At 60.7% G+C, this 22,500-nt stretch overlaps 2 non-coding genes across 2 annotated transcripts; both read right to left on the bottom strand.

Annotated features, from left to right (window-relative positions):
• Positions 1 to 2,370: 2,370 nt before the first annotated feature.
• Positions 2,371 to 2,489, bottom strand: LOC131862375 (5S ribosomal RNA). Its single transcript, XR_009361391.1, has one exon. It is a non-coding gene; the product is annotated as a 5S ribosomal RNA (ribosomal RNA).
• Positions 2,490 to 8,404: 5,915 nt separating this feature from the next.
• Positions 8,405 to 8,523, bottom strand: LOC131862374 (5S ribosomal RNA). The gene has a single exon (XR_009361390.1). It is a non-coding gene; the product is annotated as a 5S ribosomal RNA (ribosomal RNA).
• Between the last annotated feature and the right edge of the window lie 13,977 nt (positions 8,524 to 22,500).

Genomic DNA, 22,500 nt, shown 5'->3' with positions numbered 1-22,500 from the left:
GGGTGCGCACCTTCGCCGCGGTGGGCACCATGGCGTGCACGAAGTCGGAGCCCGGTTTGCCCCGGGTGCGCACCTCGCGTGCACCTTCGCCGGGGTGGGCACCTCGGCTGGGTTGCGCGCCCTGGTGCGCACCAAGGAGCGCTCCGAAGTGTGCTCCAAGGTGCGGCGTGCACGAAGTCGGAGCCCGGTTTGCCCCGGGTGCGCACCTTCGCCGCGGTGGGCACCCTGGTGCGCACCATGGCGTGCACGAAGTCGGAGCCCGGTTTGCCCCGGGTGCGCACCTCGCGTGCACCTTCGGCGGGGTTGCGCGCCCTGGTGCGCACCAAGGAGCGCTCCGAAGTGTGCTCCAAGGTGCGGCGTGCACGAAGTCGGAGCCCGGTTTGGCCCGGGTGCGCACCTCGCGTGCACCTTCGGCGGGGTTGCGCGCCCTGGTGGGCACCATGGTGCGCACCAAGGAGCGCTCCGAAGTGTGCTCCAAGGTGCGGCGTGCACGAAGTCGGAGCCCGGTTTGCCCCGGGTGCGCACCTCGCGTGCACCTTCGCCGCGGTGGGCACCATGGCGTGCACGAAGTCGGAGCCCGGTTTGCCCCGGGTGCGCACCTCGCGTGCACCTTCGCCGGGGTGGGCACCTCGGCTGGGTTGCGCGCCCTGGTGCGCACCAAGGAGCGCTCCGAAGTGTGCTCCAAGGTGCGGCGTGCACGAAGTCGGAGCCCGGTTTGCCCCGGGTGCGCACCTCGCGTGCACCTTGGCGCGGTGGGCACCATGGCGTGCACGAAGTCGGAGCCCGGTTTGCCCCGGGTGCGCACCCCGCGTGCACCTTCGCCGGGGTGGGCACCTCGGCTGGGTTGCGCGCCCTGGTGCGCACCAAGGAGCGCTCCGAAGTGTGCTCCAAGGTGCGGCGTGCACGAAGTCGGAGCCCGGTTTGCCCCGGGTGCGCACCTCGCGTGCACCTTCGCCGCGGTGGGCACCTTGGCTGGGTTGGGCACCATTGAGCGCTCCGAAGTGTGCTCCAAGGTGCGCACCATGGCCCTCCAAGGTGCGCAGCATGGCGTGCACGAAGTCGGAGCCCGGTTTGCCCCGGGTGCGCACCTCGCGTGCACCTTCGCCAGGGTGGGCACCTCGGTGCGCACACCTTCTCAATGTTTTCTTGCCTTTTCTGGAAATTGGTGAAGGCAGCGCATCAAAGGTGCGCACCTCGGTGTGCTCCGAGGTGCGAACCCGAGAGCGCTCCGAGGTGCCCACGAAGTCGAAAGTCGGGTTAATTGCATTGTTTTCCCCGGGTGCGCTCCGAGGTGCGCAACATCGGTGCGCACCAAGGAGGGCTCCGAAGTGTGCTCCAAGGTGCGCACGATTCGGAGCTCGGTTTGCCCGGGGTGCGCACACCTTGGCTGGGTTGCGCACCCTTTGTGCGCTCCAAGGTGCGCACGAAGTCGGAGCTCGGTTTGCCCCGGGTGCGCACCTTCGCCAGGGTGCGCACCTTGATGCGCACGCCTTGGCTGGGCTGCGCACCTTGGTGGGCGCCATGGTGCGCACCTTTCGTGCGCTCCAAGGTGCGCACGAAGTCGGAGCTCGGTTTGCCCCGGGTGCGCACCTTGGTGGGCGCCATGGTGCACTCCGAGGTGCCCAAGATTGGTGCGCACCAAGGAGCGCTCCGAAGTGCGCTCCAAGGTGCGCAGGTGCGCGCGAAGTCGAAAGTTGGGTTAATTGTCCGGTTTGCCTCGGGTGCGCACCTTGCGTGCACCTTCGCCAGGGTGGGCGCCTTGGTGCGCACACCTTGGCTGGGCTGCGCACCCGGGCGCGCACACCTTGGCACCCGCGTTTCCTTCATTTTAAATTTTTTTTTTTTACAATCTCTCAAGTGGGAAATTCTATAATCTCAACTTTTTTTGCCTTTTCAGGAAACTTTTGAATGGAGCGCATCATTGGTGCGCTCCGAAGTGTGCTCCAAGGTGCGCACCTCTGGTGTGCTCCAAAGCTCTCTCCAGCTGCGTGCACCTGCCCCGGCCGCGCACCCGGCCCCGCCCAGCTTCGCTCACCTGTCCCGGGCGTCTGGTGCGGAACCTTAGAGTAAGAAACATCACCGTGCACCTTGGCCAACGTGCGCGACTCGACCGAGCGCGCACTGGCCGAGGTGCACACCGATTTCACCTGGGTGCGCGCGCAGCACCTCGGGCGCACCGGGGTGCGCGCACAACGCCCGGGTTGCACCGTGGCCTGTGTGCTCGGGGCGCCTCGGGTGCGCGCTCGGTGTCGCCCCCGCGCGCGCGGTAGTGCGGGCAGCGCACCCCGGCCCGGCCCGGCCCCGACGAGAACGCAAACGGGCAAAAGGTTTATTCAAATAGCATTGCGACGCCCGGCGAAAAACTAAAAAAGGGTGCAACACCGGGACTTCCCGGGAGGTCACCCATCCCAGTACTACTCCGGCCCAAGCGCGCTTAACTGCGGAGTTCTGATGGGATCCGGTGCACTAACGCTGGTATGATCGCACCCGTTATGAGCTTGTCGCAGTGTGTACTTAGCAAACCGCGACCCACGTGCGAATCCACCCCGGCCACCCACCCCCGTCGAGGTGCACACCCTCCCTCGCGAAGTGCGCCCCGTTCGCCAAGTGTGAGCCCTGCCCGGGTGCGCGCACCTTGCTAGGGCGTCGGGTGTGCACCCGGCCCGGCCTACGTGCGTGCACCTGGACGGGGCGTCGTGTGCGTGCAGTGTCCCGTCTGCAACGCGGTGCCCACACACCACCTCGGGCGCAACGACCTGCGCTCACATGTGGGCCGAGTGCACCTTGGTGCATGTTCGGGGCGCCTCGGGTGCACGCTCGATCTTGCCCCGGTGCACCAAGGCGCTCGGTTTGCCCCGGGTGCGCACTTGGTGCAAGGTGGGCACCCAAAATAGGGATCAAGCACCAAAACACAAGTTTCGGGATGCAAAATGGGACCCAAGGACCACAAATGCGTTCCAAGACCCATGATGGGTCCACGAGAACAAAAATGTGTTCCGAGACTTAATAAACAAATATTGGGTTTTAGGAGAAGAAACATGCTCTGATGCCCAAAACGAGAATCGACCCCGAAAAGGCCACAGGCCAAAAGTGGGATGCGAGACAAAAAAAAATGGGACCCGAGGACCAAAATTGGGTTCCCAGGTCGAAGACAGGGCAACCGGACAAGAAACGACCTCTAAGGCTCGAAATGAGTCCCGACGACTAAAACTTGACAAGAAGCACCCATCAGGCACCCAACTCGACACCCATGGGATGCCGACCCACCCGGGCTTCCACCTAGCACACCTTGGCACCCACCCACCCTCGCACCCAACCTCGCACCCAACTTAGCACCTTTGAACCCACATTGGCACTCACCCTGACCCTGGCACCTTGGAACCCACATTGGCACTCACCTTGACCCTGGCACCCACCTTTGCACTCACCTTGGGACCCACCCTGGCTCCCACCTCGGCACCCACCCAGACACCCACCTTGGTTCCTTGGCACCCACCTTGGATCCTTGGCACCCACCCCGACACCCACCTTGGCACGCAACTTGGCTACTTGCCACCCACCTTGGCTCCTTGACGCCCACCCCGACAACCACCCCGTGACCTACCCTGGCTAGGGTTGGTGCACACCCACCCTGGTGCCCACCTTGGCACCCACCCCATGACCCACCTTGGCACGCACCTTAGTACCCACCCCGTTACCCACCCTAGGACCCACCCCGTGACCCACCTTGGCCAGGGTGGGTGCCTTGGTGCGCACAACTTGCCTGGGCTGCACACCAGGGCGGGCTCAAGATGGCACCCGCGTTCCGTTTTTTTCACTATCTTTCAAAACGGAAATTTTAAAATCTCGTTTTTTTTTTTTTTTTGCCTTTTCTGGAAATTAGTGAAGGCAGCGCATCAAAGGTGCGCAATGCTGGTGCGAACCCGGGAGCGCTCCGATGTGTGCTCCAAGGTGCGGCGTGCACGAAGTCCGAGCCCGGCTTGCCCCGGGTGCGCACCTCGCGTGCACCTTCGCCGGGGTGAGCACCTTGGCTGGGTTGCGCGCCCTGGTGCGCACCAAGGAGCGCTCTGAAGTGTGCTCCAAGGTGCGGCGTGCACGAAGTCGGAGCTCGGTTTGCCCCGGGTGTGCACCTCGGGTGCGCACCTCGCGTGCACCTTCGCTGCGGTGGGCACCTTGGCTGGGTTGCGCGCCTTGGTGGGCACCATGCAGTGCACGAAGTCGGAGCCCGGTTTGCCCCGGGCGCGCACCTCCGCCAGGGTGGGCACCTTGGTGCGCACAACTTGCCTGGGCTGCGCACCAGGAAGGGCTCAAGATGGCACCCGCGTTCCGTTTTTTTCACTATCTTTCAGAACGGAAATTTTAAAATATCGTTTTTTTTTGCCTTTTCTGGAAATTAGTGAAGGCAGCGCATCAAAGGTGCGCAACGCTGGTGCGAACCTGGGAGCGCTCCGATGTGTGCTCCAAGGTGCGGCGTGCACGAAGTCGGAGCCCGGTTTGCCCCGGGTGCGCCCTGGTGGGCACCATGGTGCGCACCAAGGAGCGCTCCGAAGTGTGCTCCAAGGTGCGGCCTGCACGAAGTCGGAGCCCGGTTTGCCCCGGGCGTGCACCGCGGGTGGGCACCTTGGTGCGCATGCCTTGCCTGGGCTGCGCACCAGGGCGGGCTCAAGATGGCACCCGCGTTCCGTTTTTTTCACTATCTTTCAAAACGGAAATTTTAAAATCTCATTTTTTTTTGCCTTTTCTGGAAATTAGTGAAGGCAGCGCATCAAAGGTGCGCACCTCGCTGCCCACCACGGTGCGCAACGCCGGTGGGCACCCGGGAGTGCTTCGAAGTGTGCTCCAAGGTGCTGCGTGCACGTTGTCGGAGCCCGGTTTGCCCCGGGTGCGCACCTCGCGTGCACCTTCGTTGGGGTGGGCACCTTGGCTGGGTTTGCCCCGGCTGCGCTCCGAAGCGGGGTTATTGGAGCGCCGCCTCTTTTTTTGTCGGAGCGTTTGGTGGGGTTTCTCGCATTGGCTCTTCCCAGGCCCGGTTGCCACCCTGGCGCGCACGAAGTCGGAAGTAGGGTTAATTGCCCGGGTGCGCACCTTTGCCAGGGTGGGCACCTTACCTGGGCTGTGCACCAGGGCGGGCTCAAGATGGCACCCGCGTTCCGTTTTTTTCACTATCTTTCAAAACGGAAATTTTAAAATCTCCTCTTTTTTTTGCCTTTTCTGGAAATTAGTGAAGGCAGCGCATCAAAGGTGCGCACCTCGCTGCCCACCTTGGTGTGCTCTGAGGTGCGCACCCGGGAGCGCTACGAAGTGTGCTCCAAGGTGCGGCGTGCACGTTGTCGGAGCCCGGTTTGCCCCGGGTGCGCACCTCGCCTGCACCTTGGCCGGGGTGGGCACCCTGGCTGGGTTTGCCCAGGGTGCGCTCCGAAGCGGGGTTACTGGAGCGCCCCCTCTTTTTTTGTCAGAGCGTTTGGTGGGGTTTCTCGCATTGGCTCTTCCCAGGCCCGGTTGTTGGGTGCGCTCCCACCCTGGCGCGCGCGAAGTTGGAAGTTGGGTTAATTGCCCGGGCGCGCACCTTCGCCAGGGTGGGCACCTTGGTGCGCACACCTTGGCTGGGCTGCGCACCAGGGCGGGCTCAAGATGGCACCAGCATTCCCTTTTTCTCACTATCTTTCAAAACGGAAATTTTAAAATCTCGTTTTTTTTTGCCTTTTATGGAAATTAGTGAAGGCATCGCATCAAAGGTGCGCACCTCGCTGCCCACCTTGGTGTGCTCCGAGGTGCCCACCACGGTGCGCTCCGAGGTGCCCACCACGGTGCGCAACGCCGGTGCGAACCCGGGAGCGCCCCGATGTGTGCTCCAAGGTGCGGCGTGCACGAAGCCGGACCCCGGTTTGCCCCGGGTGCGCACCTCGCGTGCACCTTGGTGCGCACACCTTGGCTGGGTTGCGCGGCCTGGTGGGCACCATGGTGCGCACCAAGGAGCGCTCCGAAGTGTGCTCCAAGGTGCGGCGTGCACGAAGTCCTAGCCCGGTTTGCCCCGGGTGCGCACCTTCGCCGCGGTGGGCACCATGGCGTGCACGAAGTCGGAGCCCGGTTTGCCCCGGGTGCGCACCTCGCGTGCACCTTCGCCGGGGTGGGCACCTCGGCTGGGTTGCGCGCCCTGGTGCGCACCAAGGAGCGCTCCGAAGTGTGCTCCAAGGTGCGGCGTGCACGAAGTCGGAGCCCGGTTTGCCCCGGGTGCGCACCTTCGCCGCGGTGGGCACCCTGGTGCGCACCATGGCGTGCACGAAGTCGGAGCCCGGTTTGCCCCGGGTGCGCACCTCGCGTGCACCTTCGGCGGGGTTGCGCGCCCTGGTGCGCACCAAGGAGCGCTCCGAAGTGTGCTCCAAGGTGCGGCGTGCACGAAGTCGGAGCCCGGTTTGCCCCGGGTGCGCACCTCGCGTGCACCTTCGGCGGGGTTGCGCGCCCTGGTGGGCACCATGGTGCGCACCAAGGAGCGCTCCGAAGTGTGCTCCAAGGTGCGGCGTGCACGAAGTCGGAGCCCGGTTTGCCCCGGGTGCGCACCTCGCGTGCACCTTCGCCGCGGTGGGCACCATGGCGTGCACGAAGTCGGAGCCCGGTTTGCCCCGGGTGCGCACCTCGCGTGCACCTTCGCCGGGGTGGGCACCTCGGCTGGGTTGCGCGCCCTGGTGCGCACCAAGGAGCGCTCCGAAGTGTGCTCCAAGGTGCGGCGTGCACGAAGTCGGAGCCCGGTTTGCCCCGGGTGCGCACCTCGCGTGCACCTTCGCCGCGGTGGGCACCATGGCGTGCACGAAGTCGGAGCCCGGTTTGCCCCGGGTGCGCACCCCGCGTGCACCTTCGCCGGGGTGGGCACCTCGGCTGGGTTGCGCGCCCTGGTGCGCACCAAGGAGCGCTCCGAAGTGTGCTCCAAGGTGCGGCGTGCACGAAGTCGGAGCCCGGTTTGCCCCGGGTGCGCACCTCGCGTGCACCTTCGCCGCGGTGGGCACCTTGGCTGGGTTGGGCACCATTGAGCGCTCCGAAGTGTGCTCCAAGGTGCGCACCATGGCCCTCCAAGGTGCGCAGCATGGCGTGCACGAAGTCGGAGCCCGGTTTGCCCCGGGTGCGCACCTCGCGTGCACCTTCGCCAGGGTGGGCACCTCGTTGCGCACACCTTCTCAATGTTTTCTTGCCTTTTCTGGAAATTGGTGAAGGCAGCGCATCAAAGGTGCGCACCTCAGTGTGCTCCGAGGTGCGAACCCGAGAGCGCTCCGAGGTGCCCACGAAGTCGAAAGTCGGGTTAATTGCATTGTTTTCCCCGGGTGCGCTCCGAGGTGCGCAACATCGGTGCGCACCAAGGAGGGCTCCGAAGTGTGCTCCAAGGTGCGCACGATTCGGAGCTCGGTTTGCCCGGGGTGCGCACACCTTGGCTGGGTTGCGCACCCTTTGTGCGCTCCAAGGTGCGCACGAAGTCGGAGCTCGGTTTGCCCCGGGTGCGCACCTTCGCCAGGGTGCGCACCTTGATGCGCACGCCTTGGCTGGGCTGCGCACCTTGGTGGGCGCCATGGTGCGCACCTTTCGTGCGCTCCAAGGTGCGCACGAAGTCGGAGCTCGGTTTGCCCCGGGTGCGCACCTTGGTGGGCGCCATGGTGCACTCCGAGGTGCCCAAGATTGGTGCGCACCAAGGAGCGCTCCGAAGTGCGCTCCAAGGTGCGCAGGTGCGCGCGAAGTCGAAAGTTGGGTTAATTGTCCGGTTTGCCTCGGGTGCGCACCTTGCGTGCACCTTCGCCAGGGTGGGCGCCTTGGTGCGCACACCTTGGCTGGGCTGCGCACCCGGGCGCGCACACCTTGGCACCCGCGTTTCCTTCATTTTAAATTTTTTTTTTTTACAATCTCTCAAGTGGGAAATTCTATAATCTCAACTTTTTTTGCCTTTTCAGGAAACTTTTGAATGGAGCGCATCATTGGTGCGCTCCGAAGTGTGCTCCAAGGTGCGCACCTCTGGTGTGCTCCAAAGCTCTCTCCAGCTGCGTGCACCTGCCCCGGCCGCGCACCCGGCCCCGCCCAGCTTCGCTCACCTGTCCCGGGCGTCTGGTGCGGAACCTTAGAGTAAGAAACATCACCGTGCACCTTGGCCAACGTGCGCGACTCGACCGAGCGCGCACTGGCCGAGGTGCACACCGATTTCACCTGGGTGCGCGCGCAGCACCTCGGGCGCACCGGGGTGCGCGCACAACGCCCGGGTTGCACCGTGGCCTGTGTGCTCGGGGCGCCTCGGGTGCGCGCTCGGTGTCGCCCCCGCGCGCGCGGTAGTGCGGGCAGCGCACCCCGGCCCGGCCCGGCCCCGACGAGAACGCAAACGGGCAAAAGGTTTATTCAAATAGCATTGCGACGCCCGGCGAAAAACTAAGAAAGGGTGCAACACCGGGACTTCCCGGGAGGTCACCCATCCCAGTACTACTCCGGCCCAAGCGCGCTTAACTGCGGAGTTCTGATGGGATCCGGTGCACTAACGCTGGTATGATCGCACCCGTTATGAGCTTGTCGCAGTGTGTACTTAGCAAACCGCGACCCACGTGCGAATCCACCCCGGCCACCCACCCCCGTCGAGGTGCACACCCTCCCTCGCGAAGTGCGCCCCGTTCGCCAAGTGTGAGCCCTGCCCGGGTGCGCGCACCTTGCTAGGGCGTCGGGTGTGCACCCGGCCCGGCCTACGTGCGTGCACCTGGACGGGGCGTCGTGTGCGTGCAGTGTCCCGTCTGCAACGCGGTGCCCACACACCACCTCGGGCGCAACGACCTGCGCTCACATGTGGGCCGAGTGCACCTTGGTGCATGTTCGGGGCGCCTCGGGTGCACGCTCGATCTTGCCCCGGTGCACCAAGGCGCTCGGTTTGCCCCGGGTGCGCACTTGGTGCAAGGTGGGCACCCAAAATAGGGATCAAGCACCAAAACACAAGTTTCGGGATGCAAAATGGGACCCAAGGACCACAAATGCGTTCCAAGACCCATGATGGGTCCACGAGAACAAAAATGTGTTCCGAGACTTAATAAACAAATATTGGGTTTTAGGAGAAGAAACATGCTCTGATGCCCAAAACGAGAATCGACCCCGAAAAGGCCACAGGCCAAAAGTGGGATGCGAGACAAAAAAAAATGGGACCCGAGGACCAAAATTGGGTTCCCAGGTCGAAGACAGGGCAACCGGACAAGAAACGACCTCTAAGGCTCGAAATGAGTCCCGACGACTAAAACTTGACAAGAAGCACCCATCAGGCACCCAACTCGACACCCATGGGATGCCGACCCACCCGGGCTTCCACCTAGCACACCTTGGCACCCACCCACCCTCGCACCCAACCTCGCACCCAACTTAGCACCTTTGAACCCACATTGGCACTCACCCTGACCCTGGCACCTTGGAACCCACATTGGCACTCACCTTGACCCTGGCACCCACCTTTGCACTCACCTTGGGACCCACCCTGGCTCCCACCTCGGCACCCACCCAGACACCCACCTTGGTTCCTTGGCACCCACCTTGGATCCTTGGCACCCACCCCGACACCCACCTTGGCACGCAACTTGGCTACTTGCCACCCACCTTGGCTCCTTGACGCCCACCCCGACAACCACCCCGTGACCTACCCTGGCTAGGGTTGGTGCACACCCACCCTGGTGCCCACCTTGGCACCCACCCCATGACCCACCTTGGCACGCACCTTAGTACCCACCCCGTTACCCACCCTAGGACCCACCCCGTGACCCACCTTGGCCAGGGTGGGTGCACCCACCCTGGTGCCCACCTTGGCACCCACCCATCCTAGCACCCAGCCTGTGACCGGGCTTGGAACCCAACCTTGCACCCGTCTTGGCCAGTGTGGGTGCGCACCCATCCTGGCACCCACGTTGTGACACACCCTTTAACCCACGCACCCTAGCAGCCACGTTGGCACCCACCTTGGAACACAACCTAGCAACTTGGCACCCACCCCGTGACCCACCTTGGCATCCACCATAGCAGTCGCCCACTTGGCACCCACCTTGGAACCCAAGTTGGCACCCACCTCGGCACCCACCTTGACACTTGTGGACCCACCTTGCCACTCACCCTAGCATCGACCCATCCTAGCACCCACCCTGGCACCTTTGCACCCTAGCACTCACCCATCCTAGCACCTAACCTGTGACCCACCTTGACACTCACCCTCGCACCCACCTTGGAACCCAACCTAGCACCCACCCACCCTGACACCAACCCTAGCACCTACCCACCCTTGCACCCACCCTGTGACCCATCTTGGCACCCACCCATCCTACCACTCAACCTATCACCCACCTTCTCACCCACCTTGGCATCCACCTTAGCACCCACCCACACTGGCACCTTGGCACCCACCTCGGGCAAGGTGGGTGCACACCCACCCTGACACCCAATTTAGAACCAACCGAGCATGTTACCCACCTTGGCACCCACATTGCAGCCCACCCTAGTACCCACCCTATGACCCACATTGGCATCCACACCCTAGCACCCAGGCACCTCGACACCCGCCTTGACACGCACCCTAGCACTAAACCTGTGACCCACCTTGGAACTCACCCTAGAACCCACCCACCCTGTGAACCACCTTGGCATCCACCTTAGCACCCACCCACCTTGGCACCCACTCTAGCACTCACCCATCCTAACACCCAACTTGTTACCCACCTTGGCACCCGCCCTCGCGTCCACCTTGAAACCCACCCTAGCACCCACCCACGCAGGAGCCCACCTTGGCACCCAACCTAACACCCACGCATCCTGGCACCCAACTTGTGACCCACCTTGGAACCCACCCTAGTACCCACCTTTGAACCCACTATATCACCAACCCACCTTGGCACCCACCCTATGACCCTCTTTGGAATCCACCCTAGCACGCACCCACCCTGGCACCCACCATGGAGCGCACCCTAGCACCCACCCACCTCGGCACGCACCTCAACACCCACCTTGGTGTGCGCACTGCGCCAACCTCTCAAAGACCCTATGTGGTGCGCTCCAAAGTGTACACCTTTGGTGCGCTCCAAGGTGCGCACCTTTGGTGCACACCGAGGTGCACACCAAAGTGTGCACCGAGGTGAGCACCAAAGTGCACTCCAAGGTGCACACCAAGGCGTGCACCTTTGGTGCGGTCAATGCAAACGAATTCGGAAGTTGGGGTCGATGTCCTAATCGCTGCTGCAGACTACACGTATGAGAATCGGACAAATAGCTTTATATAGGGGAGGTGTTGCGTTTGATGGGTCGACTCCCCTGGTTGTGTGCACTGCACCAACTTCAAAGACCCTGTCTTGTTTAAGAAGTCAAAAGTTGGGGTGGATGTCCTAATCATTGCTGCAGTCTACGCATGTATGAGAATCAGACAAATAGCTTATATAGGGGAGGTGTTGCATTCGGTGGGTTGACTCCCCTGGTTGTGCGCACTGCGCCAACCTCAAAGACCCCGCATAGCAGAAGAAGTCGGAAGTCGGATTTTGGTGAGCACCAAGGCGTGCACCTTTGGTGCGGTCAACGCAGACGAATTCAGAAGTTGGGGTGGATGTCCTAATCGTTGTTGCAGGCTACACATGTATGAGAATCAGACAAATAGCTTATATAGGGGAGGTGTTGGGTTTGATGGGTCAACTCCCTTGGTTGTGCGCATTACGCCAACCTCAAAGACCTTGTTTTCGTTAAGAAGTCAAAAGTTGGGGTCAATGTCCTAATGGCTCCTGTAGGCTACACATGTATGAGAATCGGACAAATAGCTTATATAGGGGAGGTGTTGGGTTTGATGGGTCGACTCCCCTGGTTGTGCGCATTACGTCAACCTCAAAGACCTTGTTTTCGTTAAGAAGTCAAAAGTTGGGGTCGATGTCCTAATTGCTCCTGTAGACTACACATGTATGAGAATCAGACAAATAGCTTATATAGGGGAGGTGTTGGGTTTGATGGGTTGACTCCCCTAGTTGTTCGCATTACACCAACCTCAAAGACCTTGTTTTCGTTTAGAAGCCGAAAGTTGGGGTCGATGTCCTAATTGCTCCTGCAGGCTACGCATGTATGAGAATCAGACAAATAGCTTATATAGGGGAGGTGTTGGGTTTGATGGGTCGACTCCCCTGGTTGTGCGCATTGCGCCAACCTCAAAGACCCTGCATTGCGGATGAAGTCGAAAGTCAGAGTTTGGTGTGCTACAAGGTGTGGTCGAAGGTGCTCACCTAGGTGTGCACCTTTGGAGCGCAGGAAAAGTGCCCTCCAAAAGTGCGCACCTTTGGAGTGCACAAAAGTGCCCTCCAAAAGTGCGCACCTTTGGAGCGCACAAAAGTGCCCTCCAAAAAGTGCCCTCCAAAAGTGCGCACCTTTGGAGCGCACAAAAGTGCCCTCCAAAAGTGCGCACCTTTGGAGTGCAGAAAAGTGCCCTCCAAAAAGTGCCCTCCAAAAGTGTGCACCTTTGGAGTGCACAAAAGTGCCCTCCAAAAGTGCGCACCTTTGGAGCGCAGAAAAGTGCCCTCCAAAAAGTGCCCTCCAAAAGTGCGCACCTTTGGAGCGCAGAAAAGTGCCCTCCAAAAAGTGCCCTCCAAAAGTGCGCACCTTTGGAGCGCAGAAAAGTGCCCTCCAAAAAGTGCCCTCCAAAAGTGCGCACCTTTGGAGCGCAGAAAAGTGCCCTCCAAAAAGTGCCCTCCAAAAGTGCGCACCTTTGGAGCGCACAAAAGTGCCCTCCAAAAAGTGCCCTCCAAAAGTGCGCACCTTTGGAGCGCACAAAAGTGCCCTCCAAAAGTGCGCACCTTTGGAGCGCACAAAAGTGCCCTCCAAAAGTGCGCACTTTTGGTGCGCACCAAGGCGCTGGTTCGGTCGTTGCAGGCGAGTTCGGAAGTTGGGGTCGATGTCCTGAGCGGAGGTGCAAACTACACAGGTGTCGGAATCGGACAAATAGCTTATATAGGGGAGGTGTATGCTTCGATGGGTCGACTCCCCAGGTTGAGCGCACCGCGCCAACCTCAAAGACCCTACGGTATGGATGAAGTCGGAAGTTGGGTCCGATGACCGATTCGATTAGTAGGTATGCTCATGAGGTCGGAATTTGGGTCCGATGACCTGCCATGTGCAGGAAGGCGAATGTTGGCACTGTGCGTTGCAAGGTGCACACCAAGGTGCTGGTGCGGTCTTTTTAGTCGAGTTCGGAAGTTGGGGTCGATGTCCTGATCGGAGGTGCAAGCTACACAGGTGTGGGAATCGGACAAATAGCTTATATAGGGGAGGTGTATGCTTCGTTGGGTCGACTCCCCGGGTTGAGCGCACCGCGCCAACCTCAAAGACCCTACGGTATGGATGAAGTCGGAAGTTGGGTCCGATGACCGATTCGATATGTAGGCATACTCGCGAGGTCGGAATTTGGGTCCGATGACCTGCCATGTGCAGGAAGGCGAATGTTGGCACTGTGCGTTGCAAGGTGCGCACCAAGGCGCTGGTTCGGTCGTTGCAGGCGAGTTCGGAAGTTGGGGTCGATGTCCTGATCGGAGGTGCAAACTACACAGGTGTGGGAATCGGACAAATAGCTTATATAGGGGAGGTGTATGCTTCGTTGGGTCGACTCCCCGGGTTGAGCGCACCGCGCCAACCTCAAAGACCCTACGGTATGGATGAAGTCGGAAGTTGTGTCCGATGACCGATTCGATATGTAGGCATACTCGCGAGGTCGGAATTTGGGTCCGATGACCTGCCATGTGCAGGAAGGCGAATGTTGGGACTGTGCGTCGCAAGGTGCGCACCAAGGCGCTGGTGCCGTCGTTGCAGTCGAGTTCGGAAGTTGGGGTCGATGTCCTGGTCAGAGGTGCAAACTACACAGGTGTGGGAATCGGACAAATAGCTTATATAGGGGAGGTGTATGCTTCGATGGGTCGACTCCCCGGGTTGAGCGCACCGCGCCAACCTCAAAGACCCTACAGTATGGATGAAGTCGGAAGTTGGGTCCGATGACCGATTCGATACGTAGGCATATTGGCGAGGTCTGAATTTGTGTCCGATGACCTGCCATGCGCAGGAAGGCGGAATTTGGGTCCGATGACCGAGTTGATGGCGTGCCATGCGCAGAAAGGCGGAATTTGGGTCCGATGACCGAGTTGATGTTGATGGCCCGCCATGCACAGGAAGGCGGAATTTGGGTCCGATGACCGATTTGAAGGCGTGCCATGCGCAGAAAGGCGGAGTTTGGGTCCGATGACCGAGTTGATATTGATGGCCCGCCATGCGCAGGAAGGCGGAATTTGGGTCCGATGACCTGACATACGCATGGAGTCCGACTCGGGGGCCGATGTTCGATTCGATGACTTGCATTGTGGGTAAAGTCGGAAGTTGTGGTCTTTGACCCGATTCGATGACCAGACTTCGGCTGCTTGAGAATCGGACAAATAACTTATATAGGGGAGGTAGTGTTCTCGAGCATCCTCCCCCCGTGCCCGTTTATGTCGATTGATGCTGGTGCTCGACTGGTTGGAGCGCTCGGATGCAAAAATCTTGCACCAGGATTTATCGATTGTGATGGACACGGCAAGTCTCCTGATTGCTATGCAGGAGCTCATCGTGAATCTCTATGCGGCCTTGGTATGGACTCGACCTGCGGAATGGTTCGGCAATGGTAGTCGCTCCAACACGTCCTTGCAATGGCCACAGAGGTGATTCGACTAGAGCTCCAGTCTAGCTTTTGGGTTGCTTGGCGGACTGGTATAGCCGCGATCGAGTTCCGGCCATGAACGTTTTAGATAGCTCTTGGGCTTTCTGGGACGGAAGTCGGAAGTTTGGGCTGTTGTCCGATTTGATGACCATTCTTCGGATGTGTGAGAATCGGACAAATAACTTATATAGGGGACTGTGTTGTCTCACGCAGCCCCCTCCGTGCCCCTCTATCTCGACCGATGTTGGTGCTTGAAAGGGTTGGGATCGCTCGGATTTATAAACGTGCACCACCATTTGTCGAGTGTGAGGGACGCGGCAGGTCTCCTAAATGCTATACGGGCGCTCTCTGAGAATCTCTATCCGGCCTCGACACAGACTAGTCTTGCTGAATGGTTTGGCACTGGTAGTCGATCCAACACGTCGTTGTTGTGGCCGCCTAGGCGATTCGATTCGAGCCCCCGTCTAGCTTTTGGGTTGCTTGGCGGATTTTGCCCTATCCGCAAGTGAGCTCGGTCCCTAAACGTTCGAGAAACCCGATTGCTATGCGCCGACTCTCTTTCTTGCGAGCCTCCATCTAGCTTTTGGGTCTCTACGGAACGGAAGTCGGAATCTGGGACCGTTGTTTGATTCGACGAGGCAGACTACGGTTGTGCGAGAATCGGACAAATAACTTATATAGGGGAGGTGTTGACTGGAGCATTCTCCCCCGTGCCCCTCTAACTCGACCAATGCTGGCGCTCGAACGGTGGTAGCGCTCGGATTTTCGTTGAGCGCCAGCATTGGTCGATTTAGAGGGGCATGCGAGATTCCCGAATGCTATGCGAGGGCTCTAACGGAAATGTCTATTGGTTTCGGTATGGATGCAATTGCGAGTGGTTCGGCAAAGGTAGTCGTTCCGATGCGTCCATGTCGTGGCCAAATCGATAATTCGATTTGAGCCCTCGTATAGCATTTGGGTCTCTCGATGTGATTCCGCATTCCAGTCCCTTTGGGCACTGCTTGAGCCGCATCCCAGGGGGTTCCCTTCCCAATAATCTGCCTCGCAACCCGATTGCTATGCGGTGAGGCTCCTCGGCCGCCTCGGAACTATCTGTGTATCAGACGCATCGCGGGATAAGGGGTTGGCAACGGTAGTCGCCCCAAGCGCGTCCGATGCTTGGACCATTCCGAGGCGGCCCTGAAGCCTCTTCCGTCTAGCCGTTGGGTCCTTCTCGCCGCATCCCTTGCCTCGCACCCCGATTGCTATGCGGTGAGGCTCCTCGGCCGCCTTGGAACTATCTGTGTATCAGACGCATCGCGGGATAAGGGGTTGTCACTGGTAGTCGCCCCAAGCGCGTCCGATGCTTGGACCATTCCGAGGCGGCCCTGAAGCCTCTTCCGTCTAGCCGTTGGGTCCTTCTCGCCGCATCCCTCGACTCGCACCCCGATTGCTATGCGGTGAGGCTCCTCGGTCGCCTTGGAACTATCTGTGTATCGGACGCGTCGCGGGATAAGGGGTTGTCACTGGTAGTCGCCCCAAGCGCGTCCGATGCTTGGACCATTCCGAGGCGGCCCTGAAGCCTCTTCCGTCTAGCCGTTGGGTCCTTCTCGCCGCATCCCTCGATTCGCACCCCGATTGCTATGCGGTGAGGCTCCTCGGCCGCCTTGGAACTATCTGTGTATCGGACGCGTCGCGGGATAAGGGGTTGTCACTGGTAGTCGCCCCAAGCGCGTGCGATGCATGGACCATTCCCAGGCGGCCCTGAAGCCTCTTCCGTCTAGCCGTTGGGTCCTTCTCGCCGCATCCCTCGCCTCGCACCCCGATTGCTATGCGGTGAGGCTCCTCGGCCGCCTTGGAACTATCTGTGTATCGGACGCGTCGCGGGATAAGGGGTTGTCACTGGTAGTCGCCCCAAGCGCGTCCGATGCTTGGACCATTCCGAGGCGGCCCTGAAGCCTCTTCCGTCTAGCCGTTGGGTCCTTCTCGCCGCATCCCTCGCCTCGCACCCCGATTGCTATGCGGTGAGGCTCCTCGGCCGCCTTGGAACTATCTGTGTATCGGACGCGTCGCGGGATAAGGGGTTGTCACTGGTAGTCGCCCCAAGCGCGTCCGATGCTTGGACCATTCCGAGGCGGCCCTGAAGCCTCTTCCGTCTAGCCGTTGGGTCCTTCTCGCCGCATCCCTCGCCTCGCACCCCGATTGCTATGCGGTGAGGCTCCTCGGCCGCCTTGGAACTATCTGTGTATCGGACGCGTCGCGGGATAAGGGGTTGTCACTGGTAGTCGCCCCAAGCGCGTCCGATGCTTGGACCATTCCGAGGCGGCCCTGAAGCCTCTTCCGTCTAGCCGTTGGGTCCTTCTCGCCGCATCCCTCGCCTCGCACCCCGATTGCTATGCGGTGAGGCTCCTCGGCCGCCTTGGAACTATCTGTGTATCGGACGCATCGCGGGATAAGGGGTTGTCACTGGTAGTCGCCCCAAGCGCGTCCGATGCTTGGACCATTCCGAGGCGGCCCTGAAGCCTCTTCCGTCTAGCCGTTGGGTCCTTCTCGCCGCATCCCTCGCCTCGCACCCCGATTGCTATGCGGTGAGGCTCCTCGGCCGCCTTGGAACTATCTGTGTATCGGACGCGTCGCGGGATAAGGGGTTGTCACTGGTAGTCGCCCCAAGCGCGTCCGATGCTTGGACCATTCCGAGGCGGCCCTGAAGCCTCTTCCGTCTAGCCGTTGGGTCCTTCTCGCCGCATCCCTCGCCTCGCACCCCGATTGCTATGCGGTGAGGCTCCTCGGCCGCCTTGGAACTATCTGTGTATCGGACGCGTCGCGGGATAAGGGGTTGTCACTGGTAGTCGCCCCAAGCGCGTCCGATGCTTGGACCATTCCGAGGCGGACCTGAAGCCTCTTCCGTCTAGCCGTTGGGTCCTTCTCGCCGCATCCCTCGCCTCGCACCCCGATTGCTATGCGGTGAGGCTCCTCGGCCGCCTTGGAACTATCTGTGTATCGGACGCGTCGCGGGATAAGGGGTTGTCACTGGTAGTCGCCCCAAGCGCGTCCGATGCTTGGACCATTCCGAGGCGGCCCTGAAGCCTCTTTCGTCTAGCCGTTGGGTCCTTCTTGCCGCATCCCTCGCCTCGCACCCCGATTGCTATGCGGTGAGGCTCCTCGGCCGCCTTGGAACTATCTGTGTATCGGACGCGTCGCGGGATAAGGGGTTGTCACTGGTAGTCGCCCCAAGCGCGTCCGATGCTTGGACCATTCCGAGGCGGCCCTGAAGCCTCTTCCGTCTAGCCGTTGGGTCCTTCTCGCCGCATCCCTCGCCTCGCACCCCGATTGCTATGCGGTGAGGCTCCTCGGCCGCCTTGGAACTATCTGTGTATCGGACGCATCGCGGGATAAGGGGTTGTCACTGGTAGTCGCCCCAAGCGCGTCCGATGCTTGGACCATTCCGAGGCGGCCCTGAAGCCTCTTCCGTCTAGCCGTTGGGTCCTTCTCGCCGCATCCCTCGCCTCGCACCCCGATTGCTATGCGGTGAGGCTCCTCGGCCGCCTTGGAACTATCTGTGTATCGGACGCGTCGCGGGATAAGGGGTTGTCACTGGTAGTCGCCCCAAGCGCGTCCGATGCTTGGACCATTCCGAGGCGGACCTGAAGCCTCTTCCGTCTAGCCGTTGGGTCCTTCTCGCCGCATCCCTCGCCTCGCACCCCGATTGCTATGCGGTGAGGCTCCTCGGCCGCCTTGGAACTATCTGTGTATCGGACGCGTCGCGGGATAAGGGGTTGTCACTGGTAGTCGCCCCAAGCGCGTCCGATGCTTGGACCATTCCGAGGCGGCCCTGAAGCCTCTTCCGTCTAGCCGTTGGGTCCTTCTCGCCGCATCCCTCGCCTCGCACCCCGATTGCTATGCGGTGAGGCTCCTCGGCCGCCTTGGAACTATCTGTGTATCGGACGCGTCGCGGGATAAGGGGTTGTCACTGGTAGTCGCCCCAAGCGCGTCCGATGCTTGGACCATTCCGAGGCGGACCTGAAGCCTCTTCCCTCTAGCCGTTGGGGCTTTCTCGCCGCATCCCTCGCCTCGCACCCCGATTGCTATTCGGTGAGGCTCCTCGGCCGACTTGGAACTATCTGTGTATCGGACGCATCACGGGATAAGGGGTTGGCAGTGGTAGTCGCCCCAAGCGCGTCCGATGCTTGGACCATTCCGAGGCGGCCCTGCAGCCTCTTCCGTCTAGCCGTTGGGGCCATCTCGCTGCATCCCCCACCTCGCACCACGATTGCTATGCGGTGAGGCTCCTTGGCCGCCTCGGAACTATCTGTGTATCGGACGCATCGCGGGATAAGGGGTTGTCACTGGTAGTCGCCCCAAGCGCGTCCGATGCTTGGACTATTCCGAGGCGGCCCTGCAGCCTCTTCCGTCTAGCCGTTGGGGCCATCTCGCCGCATCCCCCAGCTCCTCGGCCGCCTCGGAACTATCTGTGTATCGGACGCATCGCGGGATAAGGGGTTGGCAGTGGTAGTCGCCCCAAGCGCGTTCGATGCTTGGACTATTCCGAGGCGGCCCCGCAGCCTCTTCCGTCTACCCTTTGGGGCCATCTCGCCGCATCCCTCGCCTCGCACCCCGATTGCTATGCGGTGAGGCTCCTCGGCCGCCTGGGAACTATCTTCGTATCGGATGCATCGCGGGATAAGGGGTTGTCACTGGTAGTCGCCCCAAGCGCGTCCGATGCTTGGACTATTCCGAGGCGGCCCTGTGGCCTCTTCCGTCTAGCCGTTGGGGCCATCTCGCCGCATCCCTCACCTCGCACCCCCATTGCTATGCGGTGAGGCTCCTCGGCCGCCTTGGAACTGTCTTCGTATCGGAAGCATCGCGGGATAAGGGGTTGTCACTGGTAGTCGCCCCAAGCGCGTCCGATGCTTGGACTATTCCGAGGCGGCCCTGCAGCCTCTTCCGTCTAGCCGTTGGGGCCATCTCGCCGCATCCCCCACCTCGCACCCGGATTGCTATGCGGTGAGGCTCCTCGGCCGCCTTGGAACTATCTTCGTATCGGACGCATCGCGGGATAAGGGGTTGTCACTGGTAGTCGCCCCAAGCGCGTCCGATGCTTGGACTATTCCGACGCGGCCCTGTGGCCTCTTCCGTCTAGCCGTTGGGGCCATCTCGCCGCATCCCCCACCTCGCACCCCGATTGCTATGCGGTGAGGCTCCTCGGCCGCCTTGGAACCATCTTCGTATCGGACGCATCGCGGGATGAGGGGTTGTCACTGGTAGTCGCCCCAAGCGCGTCCGATGCTTGGACCATTCCGAGGCGGCCCTGAAGCCTCTTCCGTCTAGCCGTTGGGGCCTTCCCGCCCCATCCCTCGCCTCGCACCCCCGATTGCTATGCGGTGAGGCTCCTCGGCCGCCTTGGAACCATCTGTGTATCGGACGCATCGCGGGATAAGGGGTTGGCACTGGTAGTCGCCCCAAGCGCGTCCGATGCTTGGAGCATTCCGAGGTGGCCCTGAAGCCTCTTCCGTCTAGCCGTTGGGGCCTTCCCGCCCCATCCCTCGCCTCGCACCCCGATTGATATGCGGTGAGGCTCCTCGGCCGCCTTGGAACTATCTGTGTATCGGACGCATCGCGGGATAAGGGGTTGGCACTGGTAGTCGTCCCAATCGCGTCCGATGCTTGGACCATTCCGAGGCGGCCCTGCAGCCTCTTCCGTTTAGCCGTCGGGGCCTTCCCGCCGCATCCCTCGCCTCGCATCCCGATTCCTATGCGGTGAGTCTTCTCGGCCGCCGCGGAACTATACCTGTTATTGCTACTGCATCCTTCGGCTGGTAACCTCCTCTGCCGCCTTGGAACGTTCTCTTTGTCGGACGCGTCGCGGGATAAGGGGTTGGCACTGGTAGTCGCCCCAAGCGCGCCCGATGCATAGACCGCTCCGAGTTGACCTTGCTTTCAGCCTCTCACATGCATAGACCTCTCTGAGTCGACCCTGCAGCCTCTCACGTTTAGCCTTTGGAATCTCGCCTCACAACATGATTGCTATCCTTGATGCATCCCTTGCCTCGAGCCCTGATTGCTTTCTTGGCTGCATCCCTCCTCTCCTCACAGCCCGGTTGTCATCACTGCTTCATCCGTCGCTTCATGCATTCTGGCTGCTGGGCCCTTCCCACCGCACACCTCGATTGCTATCTCTTCTGCATCACACACCCCGATTGCTATCTCTGCTACATCCCTCGGCTCTCACTTCTGCATCCTTCGCCTCCCACCTCGATTGCTATCAATGCTGCATCCGTAACCTCACACCCCGATTGCTATGCGGGGAGGCTCCTTGGCCGCCTTGGAAATTTCTGTGTGTCGGACGCACCGCGGGATAAGGGGTTGGCACTGGTAGTCGCCCCAAGTGCGCCCGATTCTTAGACCGCTTCGAGGTGACCTCGTAGCCTCTTTCGTCCAGGCTTCCTGCCTTCAACGCCCTTTTTACACCTCGATTGCTATGCGCGGGCTCGTTGGCGTCTATCACCTCTCTGCGAAGAGTGGCACGATGATTGTTGGGGTAAATCGTAGCAGTCCGATCTCTGGCCTTGGGCCATTGTGAGGGCTGATCGATTTCCTGTGCGCATCTCGTGTTCGCCCAGTAACAGACTCGACGACTTGTAATCGGTCTTGTTCCCGATTGTTCCTGGAGGTAGTCTTCGGAACTCTTGGATTTGACCTGTCACTCGAACTGTCCTCTTCCGAGGATGCTTGTGTGTGTGTGCTTGTGCCATTTCCTTGGCGGTATTAACGAGATATTAAAGAGCGGAGTGAGCGCCTCGCCCAGCTATGTTTGGGGCTCTCACTCCCTTACCCGGTGTGCGACCGCTTTGCACGTAGGTTGCGGAGCATCGCGACTCTTTCGATGTTTGGCGGTTGTCTTCCGGTGATGCGTTGGTCCCGAAGTGCACGTTACTAGCATTTCTGCCATTGTTCTCGATCTTTGGCACGTTCCTTCGTTGCAATTGGATATATATCTCCGTTTATACGCGCAGGCTTCTCCCGCCTATTCAGCGCTGTCCCACTCTCAGCACTCTCGTGGTCTCCTTGGCTTCTCTCTCCCGTGAGCGAGCTCTCTTCTCGAGTCTTTTCCATGTCCCATGGAGGTTGCCTTGCGAAATTCGGGCACACAAACGTGACCGGATAAGAGCGGAATTGCCTATGAGGAGAAGCTCACCTTAGGGAGCAGCAATGCCGAGTGTTTTGACAGAGGGTAGAGGGGGCGTTGTTTGGGCGGTTGCACAAAAGAGTGCTACGGTTGCACTGAAGGTTGCTTCTTCGTCTCCGACGAACTCTTCGAGGCAAAAAAGCTTGTATACGGGGTCGAGGTGGGACTGTTCGTGCGAGTTGCGCCACCAAAAGTGCGTAGGGGGCATATACCTGGGAAATGGATGTCTCTGAGTGGCCTTACTCGGTCGCGTGCACGGTGCATTCTCTAACGGCAGGACTGTCGCGAGCATGTGCGGTTCGGATGTTTTCGGGTAAAGGGTTCCGTACGGGATGTTCTTCCCAGGCTCCTGTGAACCGAGACTCTGCATCGTCGTGCTCCGGCTCCCGTGGGTGCTTCATGCCTCGTCGAGCTGTTTGTCGTGGACGATTAAGGCCGAGGCCTTCCTTCGAGAGGGGAATTGTTCAGGCTGGTCGAGGCGGGATTGTTCGTGCGGGGTGCACCACCAAAAGTGCGTAGGGGGCATATGCCTGGGAAATGGATGTCTCTGAGTGGCCTTACTCGGTCGCGTGCACGGTGCACACTCTCACGGCATGACTGTCGCGAGCATCGACGGTGCGGTGGTTTTCGGGTAACCGGGTTCCGT

The sequence above is a fragment of the Cryptomeria japonica genome, unplaced genomic scaffold (genome assembly GCF_030272615.1).
Source record: "Cryptomeria japonica unplaced genomic scaffold, Sugi_1.0 HiC_scaffold_42, whole genome shotgun sequence".
Classification (NCBI taxonomy): Eukaryota; Viridiplantae; Streptophyta; class Pinopsida; order Cupressales; family Cupressaceae; genus Cryptomeria; species Cryptomeria japonica.
Note: the sequence above shows the minus strand (reverse complement) of the source record. Positions and strands in the feature narration are given on the sequence as shown.